The following is a 21,755-nucleotide window of genomic DNA, read 5'->3' as shown; positions in this document are numbered from 1 at the left end:
CTATCTGTTGCTTTTATTCCAAGGTGCGAAGAAGGGCTCTGCTGCTTCTTCCCAGACCGTTGCCAGGTGCATTAGACAAGCTATTTACTAAGCATATTCTTCCAAAGGGGTTGTACCACCCTCGGGGTTCGGAGCTCACTCTACTAGATCAGTCTCCACTTCATGGGCAGAGAGGGCCTCCGCTTCTATAGAGCAGATTTGTAGGGCTGCCACCTGGAGTTCTCCACATACATTTTTAAAACACTATAGACTTCAGCTGCCTTCTAATGAGGGCCTTGCTTTTGGCTGTAAGGTGCTCTAAGCTGTTGTCCTGCCCTAGATTATTCTCACCTAATCTCCAGGGGTGCTGTCATAGGCGAAGGGGAAAAAATGTATTACACTTACCGGTAATCAGTTTTCTTTGAGCCTATGACAGCACCTGGTTAATTCCCTTCCCCTAATATTAATAAAACAAAAAAAAAAGGTTTTATCTATGACAGGCATCCTTAAACTGTGGCCCTCCAGCTCTTGTAAAACTACAACTCCCACAATGCCCTGCTGTAGGCAGATACCTGTAGGGTTGTAGTTTCTAATATTGGGTCATTTATGGGTGATCTCTATAATGTAAGCCGCTCAGTCACTTCAGAACTGAATTGGTGCTTAAAAAAGTCTGTTTCAGGAATTTTCTTGAAAATTAGAAAAATACAAAATTGCTTCAACAATTCTATGCCTTCTAAAGTGCTAAAAAATTAAATACCATTCACAAAATAATACCAACATAAAGTAGGTATATGGTGAATGTTAATAACTATTTTGTGATTTATCACTATCTTTCTTAAAAGCAATGAAATTCATATTTAGAAAATTGCTATTTTTCTTCAAATTTTCTGTAAATGTTCGATTTTGTTTTTTAAGGTAAAACATATCAACCCACATTTACCACTAACATGAAGTACAATGTGTCATGAAAAAACTCTGTCAGAATCGCTTGGATAAGAAAAGTAATCCATAATCTTTACCACATAAAGTGACAGTAAGATTTGCAAAACTAGGCTGTCAGAAAGGTGTACACTGTGTCAGCAAGGGATCATTAAATATTTCACTAAAGGGATGGTATCTATTAAATTATATATTGTTTAAATCACATTTTTATATTAAACATATTTTTAAATTATTTTTGGTGACTTTATTTTTAATTATACATGCCAATATATGTTTAAACAAAAACCATAAATTCCTGCAGTCTTCCCACTGGTCCCTAAGCCTAATAATAGGCGCCACTTTACACAGGTCCCATTACTGTAGTTACCTGCTTATCTGTCATTCTAAACCTGCCTATAGTGATATCACCTCTGTGTATATATAAGACAGGATCCACTATTCACAATAGGGGATTGTCAAAGTTTATCTATTCTTTCCTTGCACAATGACCTCCTGACCATTGTGTCTATGGTCCATGTGGCTCCCGTAAAGCAATTTTCTTAATGCTTTCCAAATGCTGTTAAGAACAGCTCAGGCAAGATGGCCACCCCCGTAAATATGTTCAGAAAAGAGAAAAAAAAAATCTGTAATCGGGAAAAATAAAAACAGATTAGAAGAAAAGGATTATGTGTCGCTATCTGGTTTTAACTGGAAAATGCAATTTTTTTTTACACATTTCCTTTAAGTAGGATCATGAATGTTTTAAATTTTATATCATGCTGTACTGGGATTAGTTTTGTTATATGGTGCTTATTTTACTACCTGTATTTTTTTTACGCTTTTCGCAGCAGAGATACTATGATTTAGACATGTAAATGTGCCTCTGATGTTGTGTGATTAAGATGTCTTTAAAATGATCAGGCATGCCCATGACATTTCATTAACCTTCTTCATGCTTGTCACTTTGAATCTTTATTAAGACTCACAATGAATGTGTATGTTGCAGGGAGTCAGTACACTAGATAATCTTACCATATAGTAAGCCATTCTTAATTATGTAACATGATTCATACTTCAGTGATGCCATTAACCCTATGTATTGACATATAGTATCTCATCATTACTCAATTTGGCTTTGAATATATTAGAAATAAGAAATGTTTAGGTTATTTGATTAACCAATGTGCCTGCGCCAAAAAGCTGTCCAAAAAGTGGTGCAAATTGGCGTATCTAGGGTTTCTACACTTTTTTCCAACATGTTCGACAAGATGGTGGGGCTTTACGTGAAAGGGGCGGGTCTAAGATGCACCACTTAGCGCCAAAATTGTGCCACAATTCTGGTATAAAAACCTGTCTCAACCTCCGTCTGTGATAAATCTGGTGCATGTCTAGACAGCCTGTCTAAGTTTACACCATCTTTACGATTAGTAAATCTGGGCCACTGAGTACAAAAAAGCCACAAAAACCAAATATGGCCCAATAGAAATGCTTTTGGTTATTCAGGCATTTTTTTACTGGTAAAAAAAAAAGCCAGTGCCAGAATAATGTGTGTAAGACCCCTTAGGTAGTTTCTAACAACGCTCTAATGCCATTATTATTACTACTTGGCGAAAGATTCTTATATTGATTCGTACAAATCGATTTGTTCATCTGAACAAAATTTCACTTTTTTAGGCGCACCCCCGGGAGATTAATATGGCCACACATCCTGCAAGTATCAGCTCACTCGCTATGATAATTAAACAAACCAATTCAAAGAATTTGAAAGCTCCACATGCAGAAACTTTACTTTGCTTGCACAATTCCTGATTCCTGTGCATGCTCCACCACCCACAGTAACTGCGCATTCATAAGATTATCATGGCCACTCAATATTTGCAGCCATGTTAATCTGCCGGGAGATCTGGGGGGGTGCTCCTAAAAAAGTAAAAATTCATCTGTAAGGAACGTTTCCTCAAAAAAGTAAAAATTCATACATATGAAATAATCAGATTTGTCCGAATAGATTAATTTATCCCTACTTTTAAATCTGTTTTGAAAATCTGCTAGAAAATGAATGTCACATGATTTGTAGGTAAATCTTAGGTTCATTTAATGTTCTATGAGCTTGTTAGGTTATCACTTCTCTACCATTATTCTACCATTTTGCACTCTCAAATAGGCTGCAATTACTGAAGAATTCAGGGAAGGTGAAAGTCACTTTTGATCTAATTGATCAAAGATGATCCCTGAGCTACAAGCTTTATATACAAGCCTAGGCATAATCCTATTAATCTATAGGTCTCCAGTCACTGTCAACACAGAGTGTCAAACCACTTTTTCTCCCTCAGACGAGTATTTCCTTCTTATCCAGATTATCCATGGCCCAGTTAGCAGACATTCCATTGACGACTTTAGACACATGTTATCTTTCAGTGATAGACATTTTGTCAAGAGTACTACATATAAATACATTCCTTGACGTTATCGTAAGCCTGGAAATGTCTAGCCTCACAGATCCTATTTTTTGCATGGTTTTAAAGGTTCCTGCTATAAAGTATGTGTCTAGTTTCTCTTTAAAGAGTAACTGTACTCTTTCAGAATTTTCGATATGTCAGACATTATGGTCTACTTCTGCTTCTTTATTTTAGTGATCATGGGGGTTTCAACAGTAGGACCCTGGTAATCAACATGTGTCTATGACATGTCAAAGGTTTTAAAGGGGTATTCCCATCTTCAGTTTTCATACTTACCTTCGTCCAGCACGACGTTCACTTCCTGGATTCGGCGGTGCTTGATTGACGTCTTCTCCTGGCCAGGCCGCGCTTGCGCAGAAGACTGAAGTTTTTCTTAACGCGCATGCCACCGCGCATGCGCCATGGTGACTTATTTATGGCCTGTATAGTACATAGCCGGCGTGCGCATTCGCGGCTCTGTATTATACTGGCCAGGAAGAAGTCATCATGGCGCATGCGCTGCGGCGTGCGCGTTCAGTGTTCTGCGCAAGTGCGGTCCGGCTTGATTCGACAAGAGAGGTGACCATAACCAGGGCAGACGAAAGACAACAATCAGGTAAGAGGGGACTTATTTTCTCAAAAAGGGTGGGAATTGGGTAATAAAATGTATTTAGAAAAATGATCACTGTCAAATCATTAAGAGATTTAACAGTGATCATTGTGATGGGAATACCCCTTTAAATGTATTTCATGTATGTCTGAATATAAAGGAATATCTATACATATAATGTAAAAGACTGCGTAGCAAATTTACTTAGACTAGTGTTGTCAGTCTTAGAAAAAAAATCTTTAAAATGTGCCAAATTTTTAAGTAGCATAGGCCTCCATAAATTTGCTATATCTTCTGGCTGTCCAAGCACTCAAAACTTAAATCTACAGTCAGTTTTTGGCAACATTTTTAATGAATCTGTCAATCTTTGGAAGTCCCCTCCCATTAAGCCCCATCCACGAAAAGTGTGAAAAGTAGCGTGTACCATAACTTGTGACTTTTTTGCACCACTTTTGTGATGTAAAGCCATTATAAAATCTGTGCCTTTGTATATAAAAGTGTAAAAATACGGTCAAAGTGTTTAATGCCAACATTGTAGAGGCTTCTAGCTTCATGCATTCTTAACCCTTATGACTGGCCACCATCTTTTCACAGCATACAGTGCAAGTCCCAGTGTATCTTTTGGTCTTGGTTATCTTATAGTTCCTGCAATCTATCTAGCAGAAGCATGTTCAGTCCCCTAGTTGTCAGATACAGTACAGCCAGGGAACTTGAGGAGAAGGTGAAGTCTGCACAGCATGCTATGAGTGCTATGCAGTAAACAGAGGAAGTGCCAATACCTCTCCATTTATTTTACAGAGCAATCATGTAATTGCCAGGTGCCCCATGGCATAGCTACTGAATCTTAGCAGTCCTACATCTACATCAGCTCTGCCAGTTACTAATGTCAGGACCGGAGACTGTTTTCCTTTGTGACAGATGCTCCAATTACAGCAGAAAGCTGAAAAAAAAAAAAAAAAAAAAAACGATGTGAATAAACCCCAGACGTCTTTTATGGCCTCTTGGGATATATTATGTAACAAAAATATATACACGCAAATAAGTAAAAAAACAAATATTAAAATACAAATAAAGGGGAAAATACACTCCTACCCCAAAAATTGCCATAGTTTCCGTATTCATCCAAGACCTTGCATATTATGTATCAAGATGAAAAAATAAATAAATTGAAGGACTTTATTTTGATTTAGTTTGCAAATTTGAAGACTAAAGAACTATAAATTTAAGAAAGTATTATTTTCTACTTTTTGTACAGTTTGCCCTGATTCAAACTAAAAGAAAACACTAAAATATTCTAAATTAGGTATTAGTAAACAGCCTTATGTTTCAAGAAAGAAATGGCTAAATTAATTTACATAGCCAAACAAGTAAAATCTATGGCTGTTAAACCTCTGTTTGTGCGAAATTGCTAAAAAGTTCCTGGACTATGTATATCAAAATGAACAAATAAATTGGTAAATCCATTGTAATACTTTATTTTGATTCAATTTACAAATTTTAAGACCAAAAACTATACATTGAAAAAAATGATTATATTTTAATTTTTGTACTGTTTACATTTTAGCCCAACAAGTAAAATCTATGGGTGTTAAAGGGGTTGTCTGAGACTTTATGTCACGCTTCAGTGTGGGAGGGAAACACCACATCAGGCCTGAGAACTAGGGAAGGAAGATGGACACCTCTTAGTGAAAACCCTAACTAAAATCCTGACTGACTACCAGTATGAACAGACCCCAAAGGTAGGTGAGTTCATACGCAGGAATACCTAGAGTCCTATCAAGCCCTATAGGACTCTGGTACTAATGGCAGGGATGAGACTACCTGTTCCTCCAAAAGGAAGGATGAACAGGAATCTACTTCAGGCTTAATACAAACAATAGGGAATTGCAACACACAGAACCCAAACAACATACAAAAGGGAAAGGAAATACTTAACTTCAAAGGGGCTATGGAAGCACCGGGAACTCGGCCGAAATCCAACCACAAACTATCCACAGGCACAAAAGCTATAAACTGCACAGCATTGTGGGAGAAGCAACTATAAATAAGGAAGGTTAAATGACCACATTAGGCAGGGGTGTGGCCATTACCAGAAACAACACATACGCCTATTGATCCACGGGAAAAACCTGTCAGATCAAACCACGTGTTGCCAGTCTCACAGATCTCCTGCCAATCACTGTCGCCGGGACGTCCGTATGTCTTGGTACGTTCGTGACACTTTACTACTGGTTACTTATTCCCTGGACAGATCATCAGTATCTGGTTGGTGGGGGTCCGACATCCGGGTCCCCCACCAATCATATGTTTGAGAAGGCAGTGGCACTCACAGAAGTTGTAGGCACAGCACAACTCCATTGTAGTGAATGGGGCTGAGCTGTGATATTAAGCACAGCCACTGTACAATTGTCGGCACTGTGCTTGGTAAGCAGGCAAAGGACCAAAGTGGTACTGCATGCGCCGGTGCCTTCTCGAACAGCTGATCAACGAGGGTCCCGGGTGTTGGGCCACCACCGATAGGATACTGATGACCTATCCATAGGAACTTTAAAACTTTTTAAACCTGTGTGTGTGCAAAATCACTAAAAAGTATCTGGTCATTCAGACTCCAAAAGGTCTGGTTATGAAAGGGTTAATTGATCATCTCTTTTAATAGTGCTACTATAACTCTGACTGTAGTTACATTTTGTGCTGACCTTTAAGGACAGTCTGGCTGTGTGCCTATTTTGTAAGTCTATTTGTCAGACACTAAAGAAATTCCTTTGTCAAGTACATGGAACTTTTCTGCTTATGAATGATTGATCAACTGACCCTTCTACGCACACCTTTATGCTTTAACCTAGTATACAGTAACTTGCAAGTGTTGATCCATTTTGCACCCTTCTATTTCCAGATAATTGGTGCGTTTCTGATGGAACTGAACTTTGAAATCGCACACCAGTATTTCACTAAGCCATATATGATTATGAAAGAGCATGAATATGAATGCAGTAGTAAACCACCAAGAGAAGCATGTATTTCCGCGATTGCAGACAATATTTAGAATCCAATATGCTGAGATTAAGCAATAACTTATTGTAATGGAACTTACCACACCAAAAACAGTCATATTAAAATAGTTTGATTCGAATAAAAACTTCTTGGTTGTTATAACATTTCTTTCCTCACTTTTCTAATAAGACTAGAATGTAATTTTATTATACGGGTTAATTTAGGAAATTTTAGTTTTAAAAAAAAGTCAGAGAAGATGGACAATAAATAGTTTGCCACACTAATCTCTGAAAATAACAACTGTAAGTAAATGTACTGAGTAAAGAAGACAATAGATACGAAGGTGAGATATTCAAGAGGAAATGTATCACTCTCACTCCCTTAATACTTCTGTATTTATTAATACAAAAGTATTCAACGTCACAAGAGGAAAGGAGAAAAATATCAAGAGCTGTCCGCTGAAATTTGTTCTTACTGGAACGCAGTAAGCTGTACTTTTCGGTATTCTGTCCTGACAGAGAACAGCCTGCCATAGTTCTCCAGATCCGGTATTGCTAGATGTCACAGCCTCACTGTCTAGAATGGGGTCCGACAGAGATCCAGCCGCTACCTGGCAACTATGCTGGGATGCGGCAAGACAAAAACTGCTGCACACAACGGTCTTTGTCCAGCCAATTACCGGCAATCTATGCCAGAACAGTCTGCAGCGAGCACAGCCACACATGTGAAAGAAGCCTTACCTAGATTTGTTTCTACTTAAAAGTTAAGCTAATAAAAAAATTCTATATTTTTTATTTTTTATATTCTGATAGCAGTTTCTTTTTAATAACCTGTTTTCTGCCCATAATGATGGAGGCAGCCATCTTAACTAAGCTATGTTGTGTTAACAGCACTTAAGAGATGTACTTTACAGCAGCCGCATGGACATGAGAAATGTCTGTGTAGAGATGGCACATTGACGTCTGTGGAAGAGTATTGTGGGCATGCTCTGTGATCTGTGGAGAGGACACTGTGCGCGGAGGGGGAATGAGTGACCTGTCTCCATCCCCTATTGTCAACAGAGTTATCCTGTGTTCTCTGCTTCCAGCTTCATAATAGAAATGTTACAATAAATAACTTTTTTATTCTATAATTATGAGGGCAACCATTTCACCTAGGCTGCTGCTTTGAGCTGTGAGCAACAGTTTAATGACTTGCTTTATGGCAGCCACACGGACATAAGAGAGCTATAAAACAACATATTGGGGGAATTTGTGATTTTTTTAAAGGCCATTGCGCCTAAATCTAAGAGCGTTGTCATAAATGAAGTCCATCCTTTGGCAGTGTAGAGGATATCATAACGCTGGTCTATGATAAATCCCCTCCATCGACTTTTATGGGAGAGTGTTTTATGTGACATATTAGGGGTCCTGTAAAAGGAGTAAACGGAGGAGAGCTCTGTCACCTATTGTCAGTAGTTTTATTCAGTGTTTTCTGCTACCAACTTTATATAATATTTTCCTGCTTGTGATAATGAGACTTCAGAAAGTGATCTCTACAGAACAGAAAGTCATTTTTGACATTTTTTCATTCCTTTAAACTACTAGTCGGGATTATTGCAAAAGTCTGGCATACATAAGAATCAACTGCACTGGAAGCCATTGGGATGGGGCTTCATCTAAGCACTTTTATAGTAGTTCCTAATGTCGCGTTTTCAGAAGTTTTCGTTCAAAGTGCGAGCTAGTCCTTTAGCTCCTTCTAGTCCTACAAACAGTCTGTACTGTAGAGTGGCCGCTGAATCCAATACTTTCAGTTATGACAAACACCAGCAGTCACATTTTCCTTAGCAGTAATGTTTTGCATTAAACCTTCACGGAAGTCTGGTTGCTGTACAAGAAAAGTGTGAATATTAAAGAAAAAAGATTAATTAAATTATGTAGAGAGCATCTTTATTTTTATGATTTTTATTATTTCTTTTGTAGAACAAAATAAACTAAGTAACTAACATTTTAGTGCTTAGTGCTCTTGAATTTCAGGTCTCTAGGATTGTGGATTCTCGTGTTGTCCGCGGTTCTCTCCAGTACCTCGTTCATTGGGAGGGTTATGGTCCTGAGGAGAGGATGTGGGTCCCAGTGACGGACATTAAGGCCACTCGTCTCATCAGGGCTTTCCATAGGTCCCATCCTGAGAAGGTGGGCTCTGAGTGTCCGGAGTCCACTCGTAGAAGGAACCCCTCCTTCTCTGTCACCACCAGACATCTGAGAAGCTCTGACAGACGTTCTTCAGAACCTCCTCCTTGAGGTTCCTTTTGTTTTGCTTTCTTTTTCTCATCTCGTTAGCCTCTCTCAGCTGTCATGTAGTTGCACTGATTGCATCCCTTTAAATCCCTTCCCATACTGCATCACTTTGCGGTTTATACAACTTCCTGGAGTGTGTGCATGCTGGATGCTACTACTGAGTCTTCTACAGATAAGTTTTGTTCATTCATTTGTGTTTTCCTGTTTGCTGGATCCCAGGTGACCCTGACTCTCTCCGTATCAAGTGTAGGGAGCCGGTGGTCGTGTCCCCTCACTATTATAGGGTGTTCAGGTGTTATACAGTCGAGGTACGAGGATATGCGATCATCCACCATTGAGATTTTTGCATAGGCTGAGCAGTTAGGGAGAGAGCCAGGTCTGTTGCAGGGCTATCCCTTTTGTTCCTTAGTTTTGGATCCAGTCAGTTGGATCTTCATTTTGTGTCTTCTAGTTTTCTGTTCACCTTCGTGACAGTTGCTTACCTCATGTACTTCTTCCCCATGCTTTTCTTTTCTATTTGGACTCTCCTGACCAGTGTTTTCACCATGTAAACAAATCAATCTGGTTGGTGTACATTCTGGATGTTGCACTTCCTGTTTCTGTATCCAACCAAACCCATGATGCACTTTTCCTTTCTCTGCTCCAGCTCCAGCACTAGCCCAGTTACATAGACACTCCCCTATTACTGTCCCTGTTGATGCTTTGACATGCCCATGGACATGACATCACAGGAAATAAGAAAGAATTGCATGGACATGGTCATGTAATCACAGCCCATAACAGGAAAACCCCTTTAAGTTTATTATTAGGCTGGAGCGAATTGAGGTTCAGATCATATATCTGAAGTCGATTCTTTAAGATACTTTGGTGTGAATGCTGTTTCCGTACAGCATTAAAATTTATTGGCTCCGTGTAGGCAAACTTCATGTCACCTGAAGTCACTTTGGTGAATGACTACAGTATTCCTAATGGCGTATTTAAAAACATTTTAAAATGGGAATCCAAAGTAGGCTTTGGTACTGAGGTACCAGCCAGTACCATAACCCACTTTGGATTCCTATTTTAATTTTTTTTTAAATACACAGATAGGAATGCTGTAGTAATTCACTGAAGTCTTGCGCAACTTCGGGCGATACGGAGTTTGCCTACACACCCAAAAATTTTATGATGTATGGAAAAAAATTATGACTCCAGATATTAACTGAAAGTCTATGATAAATATGAAACATAGGACACACAATCATTTTATTGCTACTGATGTTTTTATTAATCAGGGCTTCTGGCTTTAAAAAAAAAAGGCATAGGATATTGAAGCTTTTGTCATTTTTATGACATTTTGACATTTTCTTCTGTATAGGGGAATAACACCAGAAAAAAAAACATTCATACATTTGTTCAGAAAAAAATGGTGCTAACATCCCCCCCCCCCCCCCCCCCCAAAAAAAAAAAAAAAAAGCTGCATGGGTGGGTCTTTTTATTTTCTAATACAGCAGACAATATGTGTCTGTGTAGAGGATTTTAAATAGCTTTTATATCTTCTCGTCCTCATTACTGAGCAGATCTATTCTATTACAAGATAGTCTACTTCTCTGTCTAGCCACCTTCTACTTCTTAGCTGGCTCTGGACAGGCAGACAAACCGATTGACAGAAAATCCTTTGTTTTATTTGGAAGCCACAAGTAGAAAAAGACAAAGCTACTGCAGAAAACAGAAAAGGAAACAAATCAAATGGAAAAGAATTTTGAAAAGTCATTGCATATATAGAAGACAATAAAAGGATAACACCAGACAGGAGATCTGTAGACAGAAATATTGACATTGAATAATTTCACTAATTGTTGCTTAACCACTTCACTGCTACAGGGCTTACTTACCCCCTTTTTTCATTACTGAGATTATTTGGCAAAACTGTTTTCATTTTTGCCTTGCCCCATTCAGAGAGCCTTAACTTTTTAACTTTTCTATTGACATGGCTCTATGAGGGTTTGTTATATTTTTCTGTGGCACCCTTTGGGGTACATACAGGGCTTTAGCTAGGGGGATGGCAGATGATGTGCTCCAGTCACTCTTAGGATGAAATGGATGAGGGGTGTCACCCGGACCTGACTAGTTGATGCTGCACACTTTGGTCATTTGTAAGTGTACAGGGAAGCTGCAGCAACACTCAACCTGACAGCGGAACTCCGCTATGATGCCGGAACAGAATACCAGAATGCCAGCAGATGTGGACTTAGCCTAACATAGAGTCGTTGAAAGCTTGTTGTTACAATATATTGGGGCATATTTACTAATGTAATTTCGCCTAAACTTTACAGTAAAATACACCAAAATTTGGCGCATAGTATGACAACAAGTTTTATATATAAGCCTATTTATAATGCCAATGGGCCAAAAAGAATAATGCACTGCATCTAACACACCTGTCACCTCTCATTTTGTCAAGCTTAAATAGGGGGCATGACTTAGTGGAAAGGGTGTGGTTTAAGATGCGAGCATATGTAACAAAATTGCACCAAAATATTGTCTCAAAGTAAGGCGTCCAATAGCTGGTCTAAAGTTAGACAAAAATGTCTAGCTTTCCATCAAATCTATCATCCAGCCTGAGCCACTGTGATAAATCTGGTGTATCATTAGGCTAATTTTCTACAATTTAACGGGATTATTGAATCTTTCCCATTTTTCTCTGAATTATCCTTCCAGTAAATAGTAATTTCATTACTTGTAACTAGGGATGAACAAATCGACTTCGGATGCTTCATCCAAAGTCGATTTTCATAAAACTTCATTGTAATACTGTACGGAGCGGGAGTGAGTTCGGCATCAAGGTTTTTACAGTTATTACACGAAGTCTCACGCGACTTAGCGAAGTAATAACTTTGACTCATCGGAGCCAATACATTCTAACACTGTACGGAGCTCCCACTCCATACAGTATTGCAACCAAATTTTTTGCAAATCGACTCGCTCATCCCTACTTGTAATCAAAGTTAACATTACTAAGCAGGAGCACAAACTACACCCATCAGTCTTCCCTATTTTTTCCATCACGGCTTAGTGCATATAATACTGCTGTGTTTAAAGGGATCCCTTGCAAATCAAGTAGCAGCAGCCACTGCTGTTGAATGAAAACCCGTACACTAGGAGATTACGAGCGTAAAAAATGCTACACCTACGAGCTATCAAATATATCACTAGAAGGAGGCCTAGGAGCTCAGATTATCAAGTAAAACATGAAAAACTGTCAAATCTCATTCTGGAAACATCATTGAAAATGTCTGTTCGGTTAATTTTCCGTGGCATGTTATGTTGTACTATATGAGAAACTGATTTTGCACCTTTAATATATAGCTGCATAGTTTTGTTAAGGAATTAAATGGAACAAAAGACATTTTGGTCATGCAGTGGAGTAATATTGATGACATTTCGTTTTCTTAGGATATTGGAGGGGGTTTGACTCCCGCCACCCCCGCGATTAGCTGTTTGAAGGGGTGACAGCGCTTGTGCAAATCCTGCTTCCTCTTCCAAGTTTACCTGTGCATAGTCTCCTTTGTGCTTACAGTGCGGTGTAATTACAGATGCTGGAACTATTCACTTGAAGCTATCCTGATGATAGGTACAGCTTCCCAGAAGAGGAGAACAGAGGAGAGGATAGTAGCAAGAATGGTGGTTGTAGTGGTTACTCACTCTGGCTCTCCTCTGGGCCATGCATTGATGGGAAGGGTGCTCCATTCTTCCCTTCTGAGCACACCCTGGTCTTGGGGTTCTCCTGCCCTTAAAAGGGTTTTGTCACTTCAGCAAATAACATTTATTATGTAAAGAAAGTTAATACAAAGCCACTTACAACTGTATTTTGATTGTCCAAATTGCTTCCTTTGCTATAATGATATTATATACTGCTCACTTACATGGTTACGACCACCTTGCAATCCATCAGAAGTGACCGTGCTTGTACACTATAAAAAAAAAGCACCAGCCTATACGTGCTCCTATGGTCTCAGTCACCAGAGAGGCTGGCATTTTTTCCTATAGTGTGCAAGCAGGACCACCACTGATGGATTGCAGGGTGGTCATAACCATGGAAACGAGCAGTGTATAATGTGATGGAAAAATGAATCCAGCCAGCAAAGGATGCAATATGAACACAATCACAATACATTAGTAAGTGTCTTGTAGTAACTTTATCTGCATGATAAATGTCACTTGCTGAAGTGACACAACCCCTTTAATGGTAGCAAATTGTGAGGTGCAAGGCAGGGTGCCCTGCAGCAGCTGAGGACACAATAATGAGGCAGTTTAACGAATGCAGTAGAACAGTTCTTAACTGATGGTTCAAACTCAAGTACATTAGTTACTGAATCTTTTCCCACAAAACTATATATCAATCTGCTTGGCCTCTCCTGCTCTATAACATAGTGCTTTCTGAATGCATTACATTTTGTGGTGACAGGTCCTCTTTAATGCACATCTCAGACCAGACCCCCCCCCCCCCCCAAAAAAAAAACTCCTTCTGTGGGTGCCTCCGCAATTCGTGCAGCATTGCGTCTAGGCACACACTACACTGTGATCTGACGTCACACACTGTCAGGTCATAGAGATCTTTTGCACGCACTACATCCCATCCCGAAGCTGTGATATAGGCGTCCAGAGAAGAACAACAGGGAGTGGTGAGTAATGCCAGTGCTAGAACTAGGAGCACCATACTCACAGCTCCCTAGGCCCTGACAATAAATCCATTTGTCCTCCTCTTGGGCCCCTTGATGAGTTTGGGCCCTGTTGCATCTGCTTTTCCTGCTTCCATGGTAGCTTCACCCCTAAATACAAGGCTCTTAGGGCTCTACTACACTGGGCGAGGAGTGGCCAAATAATCGCTAACAAGCTCTCAGAAGAACGCTCGTTAGGCTACTTTCACACTAGCGTTCGGGTGTCCGCTTGTGAGCTCCGTTTGAAGGGGCTCACAAGCGGCCCTGAACGCATCCGTCCAGCCCTAATGCATTCTGAGTGGACGCGGATCCATCCAGACTTACAATGTACTTTCGCACTTAGAATTTTTTTTAACAATATAATGCAGACGGATCCGTTCTGAACGGATCCACCGTCTGCATTATATGAGCGGATCCGTCTCAGACGGATCCGCTCTGAACGCAAGTGTGAAAGTAGCCTTAGCCATTTTCTGCCGGTGTAAAGGTGCTGCCAATTACCTGATGAAGGAGTAAATGCTCATTCATTAGGTAATCGCTTCTTTCATGTGATCACAAAAATCATTGTTTGCCGGCAGCAGATCCTGCCGTCTACACACACTCTTATGCCGCCAAACAATGATTCTGTATGAGGACGAGCAATGGCATAAGTGGTCATTCATATACTGTGGAGGACATCACTGCATGCAAATACAGTGGTCTCCTTCACTTAAGAGCAGGCAATTGCCGAGAAGAAACGCTTCTTTCCTGACAATTGTCTGCTAAATCTAGCAGTGTTATACAGCCCTTACTAATGTATTGTGATTGTCCATATTGCCTTCTTTCCTGACTGGATTCATTTTTCCATCACATTGAACACTGCTTGTTTCCATGGTTACAACCACCCTGCAATCCATCAGTGGTGGCTGGGTTTGCACACTATCGGAAAGAGTGCCACCCTCTCTGGTGGACAGGACTGTGGGAGCACACAATGGCACACATGAGCAGCAGATCTCGCCCCAGCCACCTCATATCTGCGCTGCAACGGTGGCCATAAATTGTATAATGAGTTGGGAAAATGTATCAATCCAGCAAAGGAAGCAATATGGACAATCACAATACATTAGTAAGTGGCTTGTAGTAACTTTCTCTACATGATAAATGCTATTAGCTGAAGCGAGACAATTAAGTCATTTTTTATTTACTAGAGAAAATATTTAGCTTAATTCAGTGAAGTTATACAGGCTCAGAAAGATTATAGTTGGTGTATTTATAAGACCAAAATGCAGCAACGCACTTCAGGGAATGCCGTGTAACATTATGTGTACTACAAATTGTGACTTTTCTTTAACAAAATACCACAGAGAAGCATACGAAGCATGTTATATAAGGGCTCAGTATATCAAAGCGGTTTTATATAAGCGTTCCAGCTCCCAGTTGGGTCTACAATATGTTCCAAAAACACTGACGCCACATATAAGTACACGAAGTTCTGTACTTAGTGCAATAAAACAGAAGCAGGCCCAATAAAATTTTACACCTGCACTCTAGCCGTATTTTCTTTCTTAACATTACGCAACTCATTATTTCCATTATTTCAATATTTTTCTTTGCTGTTTTACGCAAGTTTTTCGCATATGAGATCTACACATTTTGCAGACTTCTCAAAGGCCTGCCAAATTAGCAATATAATTCTTAAACTTGCGTCACCATTTGGTTTTCAAAAACTGAAATGCTTAGAAAATGGATTCCTCCAGACTGAGCTAAATAATTATCAGAATGAATAAGGCTATTGTTATTGGCTATCGAACCTCGCCTGTCTGTGTTGTCATCTTTTGGTGATGTTTTAAAACACCCATATGCTCGTTTTACGAGTCAGACATCTGGATCTCAGTCAGACTGTCTATCCATGTGTTCTTAGATGCTGATCCTGTCACTTAAGGTTAAGACTGCGTGGCAGGTTTGGTTTGTGTTTGATCAGCACAATGCAGTATTTCAAGAAAAGAACCCTGCAGGCCTTGATCTAGTATTGTACATATCCATACATTATGCATGTACAAACATTGCTCTTGAAACATGACTTGTCCTCCTGCTGTTGTACAACAAAAGTAACAGAGAAATGAACAAGCTGTGAAAAGTGGGAGAAGATTATCACACCATAAAGCCGTGGGCATCTAAAAAACATGATTTACTTGAAAGCTGAAATAAAGGTGACCAATTCATGTGAAATTCATATTAACACGCATTTTACATAAATAAGTAGTAGTAGTAACACATTTGGGGTAGAATTAGAGATGAGCAAATGATGTTCCCAGGTCCTAATGCCTCCAGTACGGAGCAAGTCTTCCATCTCGTGCAGGTAGATGAGGTGAGTATTCTAGAACCCCTGAAAGGTCCTGTTTGCACAGTGTACCCAATTTAATTGGCCATTAGGTGCTTTCACCCCTGTCTAAACAGGTGTCAAAAACTTTCCAATGGGTCCATCTGGCAGTTAAAATGTCCTATTTTTTTAAGGTATATAAAACGATTTTATTGTGAAAAACACAGACACAAACATTTAAAAATTGTATACAATAGAGGATGTGCCGGTACAAATAAGACCAGCACATTAGCGTTCCATACTTGAAATACGTATTTTCTTTTTTTGTGTCAATTATTTTTATGCAATATCCGGCCTAGCGGCCATCTAGCGCATGCACATTTCTTTGTCGGGGACGCTGGGAGCACGCACACCTCCTTGTACATCATGCCTACACAGGTGATTATAATCAGTTTTTATTGCATTTATTGACCAGTCTATTTAAAACTGAACACGCATACAAGCCACATACAGAACCTGAGGAAGCTGTGTATTCCCGGCGATACGCGTGGGGCATTTGGGACGCACTTAAGTTTGTTCTATTTAAAGGTATTGTTCCACATTCATTGATGCTGCATTATCATGATTACTTTGATATTTGATTAGTTTTCATATTGTGCCGGACTGTACATGATTGTTCCTTATTTGTGGACTTTGGTGAGCTATTTTTTTCTGTGCCTGGTCTTATTTATACCGGCACATCCTCTGTTGTATACAATTTTCAAATGTTTGTGTCTGTGTGCGTTTCACAATAACATTTTTTAGATATAGTTTTTTTTATTGGAGGTGCATTTCTATTGCGGTTTTCTTGGCTTTTTCTTTGTCTATTATAGTGTACAAACCGTTTCTGCACTCCTTGTCATGGTTAGTGTGCCCCTTCTGTCCAGCATTACTATTTTTTGAAGGTCACTATTAACTGGCCCTTATGAAAACAGGAATGCGAATAGCCCCATTGGCTTCAATTGGTCCTAAAAAAGGACAGCTCTGTTATTCTCTTGAAAGGTCTACAAAAAGATGCCCATACAAGAGTATTGCATTGATTAGTATAAGTGATTATTGATGCTCTAATTGAATCATTACAGGAGGGGGGGCTCTCTCTGGCTGCAGTCATGGTCTGACTGAAAAAGGTACACAAGACTGTCTACTGTGACAAAAGTCCAAACAGAGGATTTAGAATACATGTAGTGACTTCAAAAATTATATTCAGAAAACCATTCACATTTTTTATTTAAAAAAATACAAGGAATATTCACATATAGTTTTTGATATGTGACAACAAAAACAATTTAACAGATATTTCCCTTTAACCCCTTCCTGAGCACCAACGTACATGTACAGCAGAAATCAGGACTTTAAAAATGGTGCCCACTCAGGAGCTGAGCAAGTTTCATTGCCATCAGGTTTCTGCTCTTTTACACAGCAGACACCTGGAGGCAAAGTCCATGGATGGCATCAATTCTGACCAGGGCATTTGAGAGGTTTTTCTAAGGCCTGAAAAGCTCCCCTGTGCCAAGATCGAGGGAGCCATTTGGCTGCTGTGGCAGGCTCAGGCCTTCTGAAGGATCCAAGGTCTGTCAAAGCAATGTTCCTATGGACTTCTTCTTGTGGCAGGGCTCTGTCGGAACATAGTGAATCTCCCGTTCATTGCAGTCTATGGGAGAGGTGATCGCCCCTTCTGGGAAGTTTAAAAAAATATATTACAAAAATATAAAAATTTTAATCACCCAATCCCCATATTAAAAACGAAATAAACAACCAATAAAAAAATAAAGACCATAGTCATCGCTGCATCTAAAAATGCTCAAACTATTAAAATATAAAAACATTTATCCCATACTGTAAAAACTGTAACAAAAAAAAATCTAAGTGTCTGATTCGCTTGGATGAAATATTATCCAAGATTAAGACAGACCTTCTAGAGTGGCTGACCCATAGTGGAGAGATCATACTTTACCCAGACTTACCTTGTCCCCGCTGCAGTGTTTGTGGTCTGACATTCCCAGGCCAGCTGTTCCTCTTGATTGGCCTTCATAAAGATGCCCGCTGAAGCCAACATCACAGGCTGCAGCAGTGAACTGCTCCCCATGCGTCACCACTGGTCATGTTACATAAAGGGATGCAGGCTACTGCTGCGGCCTGTGATTGGCTTCAGCGGTCACTTATCCCTCTGTCGATGGCAGGGAAAGGAACAGCTGGCCTAGGAATGCCAGACATATAACCCAGCAGCAGGGATTTGGTAAGTATGATCTCCACCACAGGTTTGCCACCTTACTCTTGGATAATCCCTTTAAAATGCTATATAAATGTGGTATTGCTGTAAAATTGTACTGACCCAGAGAATGAAGTTAATGTGTCAGTTTTACTGCATAGATAATGCTGTAAAATATGAAACTAATAAAACTATGGCAGAGTTGCTTTTTTTCCAATTCCACCCTATTTGGAATTCTTTCCAGCTTCCCACCACATTTTATGCAATATTAAATGGTACCATTTGTCCTGCAAAAAAAACAAGCCCTATACATCTATGTCAATGGAAAAATAAGAATGTTATGGCTCTGGGAAGTCAGGGAGTAAAAAACGAAAACACTGAACATCGCTTGGTTGGAAAGGAATTAATATTTTTACATTGAATATGAATGCTGTTCACCAATGTGTCCTTGGCCAGTTGCTCTGAGTGCCTTGTGGTACTCCGAACCCTGTATGCTGCTGCCCAAGTGGTTCGCTTTAACTGGTTCCCCTTGCCAGAACTCAGAGGTGATGCTCAATGGTGCCTCTAGGTCACTTAGTCCACTCCTCTCTCTGAAAACTCTTGGGAGTTGCAGTTCAGACTCACTTCAGTCAGGGTATCAACCACAACAACCACTTTTGGTAGGAGGCCACCCATTTTTAACATCTCCCCTGCAGTTCTACCTCTTAAGGGCCCTTTACATGGACCGACAATTGAACAGATAATTGCTAACCATCGTTACTAGTAATGCTTGTTAGCAATGATCTGGCGGTGTAAATACACTGACAATTACCCAATGAACAAGCAAAACGCTCGTTCATCGGGTAATTGTATCTTTTGTGCAGCACCAAAGATCATCATTTCCCAGTGTCAGATCGCGCTGTGTAGACACATTCTGCTGCCGGGAAACAACGAGACAGTATGGGGAAATGCATCGGTCTCCTTCACTAGCGATCAGAAGATTATCGGGAAGGAACGCTCCTTCCCGATAATCTGATAGATCATCATCCCGTATAAAGAGACCATTAGAGATACCAATACTATCAATTTGCAGCCACTGGCAGTCCCCCCTACCCAACAATGGTTAGTGAGAAACCTCCATCTTGCTTTACAAACATTAAACCATCATTTTCCTTCTTTTCAACCCCCAGAAGCCCATCCTGTATAGAAGAAAATACACAAAAACATTTTCACAAGCTGCTATCCCTTTAAAAAACCATCCAGAAGAGCTGTTTAGTTCCAACTGCCTGCCCCAGATTGTCAGTATCATCTATGCCCATTTATGAGGTATCTCAACACACATAAAACCAGCTGGCACTAGTCACTTCATTTATCTGCTTAGTGTCTTCTAGAAACTCTTTGATGAATTGATACGTGCGTAAATTCAGGTCTTGGCTTCTCAGTTTAATTGTAAAGACCAGTACAAGAAAAACATGTATTGTTAAAGTAACAAATCACCTTTGATTAACACAGGCTTTATAGTTAGCAAATGTGAAATCTAAAAATCAAATGGTATACTGTATGTAACTTTGTTGTTTTCCCCAGTATTCAGTTTGGTTTTGCTATGTGCAGTGCAGGGAAAATATGTTTCTATTGGAAACCATCAACAAGCATGTCTAATCGCTGTGGAATTATCTAAATCTTTTTCTTTTCTGCAGAACACCAGAATGCACATAGAGAGAACACCAACAACAGCTTGCAGATGGTTTAAATGTAGCAACAGGAGAATTCTGTTTTCTGTAGTCGGCAAAATAAGTGAAACAAACAAAATGTAAAGACAATATAATATACGGTGGATATAAAAAGTCTACACACCCCTGTTAAAATGTCAGGTTTCTGTGATGTAAAAAATGAGACAAAGATAAGTAATTTCAGAACTTTTTCCTCCTTTAATGTGACCTATAAACTGTACAACTCAATTGAAAAACAAACTGAAATCTTTTAGGTAGAGGGAAGAAAAAATATAAAAATGAAATAATGTGGTTGCATAAGTGTGCACACCCTTAAACGAATACTTTGTTGAAGCACCTTTTGATTTTATTACAGCACTCAGTCTTTTTGGGTATGATCCTATCAGCATGGCACATTTTGACTTGGCAAGATTTGCCCACTCTTCTTTGGAAAAACACTCCAAATCTGTCAGATTGCGAGGGCATCTCCTGTGCACAGCTCTCTTTAGATCACCCCACAGATTTTCAATCGGATTCAGGTCTGGGCTCTGGCTGGGCCATTCCAAAACTTTAATCTTCTTATGGTGAAGCCATTCCTTTGTTGATTTGGATGTATGCTTTGGGTCGTTTTCATGCTGTAAGATGAAGTTCTTCTTCATGTTCAGCTTTCTAGCAGAAGCCTGAAGGTTTTGTGCCAATATTGACTGGTATTTGGAACTGTTCATAATTCCCTCTAGCTTAACTAAGGCCCCAGTTCCAGCTGAAGAAAAACAGCCCCAAAGCATGATGCTGCCACCACCATGCTTCACTGTGGGTATGGTGTTCTTTCGGTGATGTGCAGTGTTGTTTTTGCGCCAAACATATCTTTTGGAATTATGGCCAAAAGGTTCAACCTTGGTTTCACCAGACCATAACATCTTTTCCCACATGCTTTTGGGAGACTTCAGATTTGTTTTTGCAAAATGTAGCCTGTCTTGGATGTTTTTATTCGTAAGAAAAGGCTTTCGTCTTGCCACTTACCCCATAGCCTAGACATATGAAGAATACGGGAGATTGTTGTACCACACAGCCAGTACTTGCCAGATATTCCTGCAGCTCCTTTAATGTTGCTGTAGGCCTCTTGGTAGCCTCCCAGACCAGTTTCCTTATCGTCTTTTCATCAATTTTGGAGGGACGTCCAGTTCTTGATAATGTCACTGTTGTGCCATATTTTCTCCACTTGATGATGACTATCTTCACTGTGTTCCATGGTATATCTAATGCCTTGGAAATTCTTTTGTACCCTTCTCCTGACTGATACCTTTTAACAATGAGATCCCTCTGATGCTTCGGAAGCTCTCTGTGGACCATGGCTTTTGCTGTGGGATGCGACTAAGAAAATTTCAGGAAAGACCAACTAGACCAGCTGAACTTTATTTTAGGTTAATCAGAGGCACTTTAAATGATGGCAGGTGTATGCTGACTCCTATGTAATGTGATTTTGAATGTGATTGCTTAATTCTGAACACAGCTACATCCCCAGCTATAAGAGGGTGTGCACACTTTTGCAACCACATTGTTTTATTTTATTTTATTTTATTTTGTTTTCTTCTCTCCACCTAAAAGATTTCA

At 39.7% G+C, this 21,755-nt stretch overlaps 1 protein-coding gene across 2 annotated transcripts in view; it reads left to right on the top strand.

The window, feature by feature from the left end:
- The window catches only part of LOC122922787 (aminopeptidase O (putative)), a 435,225-nt gene that overhangs the window by 313,849 nt on the left and 99,621 nt on the right, over window positions 1-21,755 (top strand). The gene's annotated exons all lie outside the window — the stretch shown is intronic.

Source organism: Bufo gargarizans, chromosome 1 (genome assembly GCF_014858855.1).
Source record: "Bufo gargarizans isolate SCDJY-AF-19 chromosome 1, ASM1485885v1, whole genome shotgun sequence".
In the NCBI taxonomy this organism is placed as follows: domain Eukaryota; kingdom Metazoa; phylum Chordata; class Amphibia; order Anura; family Bufonidae; genus Bufo; species Bufo gargarizans.
This window is presented reverse-complemented; position numbering and strand designations above follow the sequence as displayed.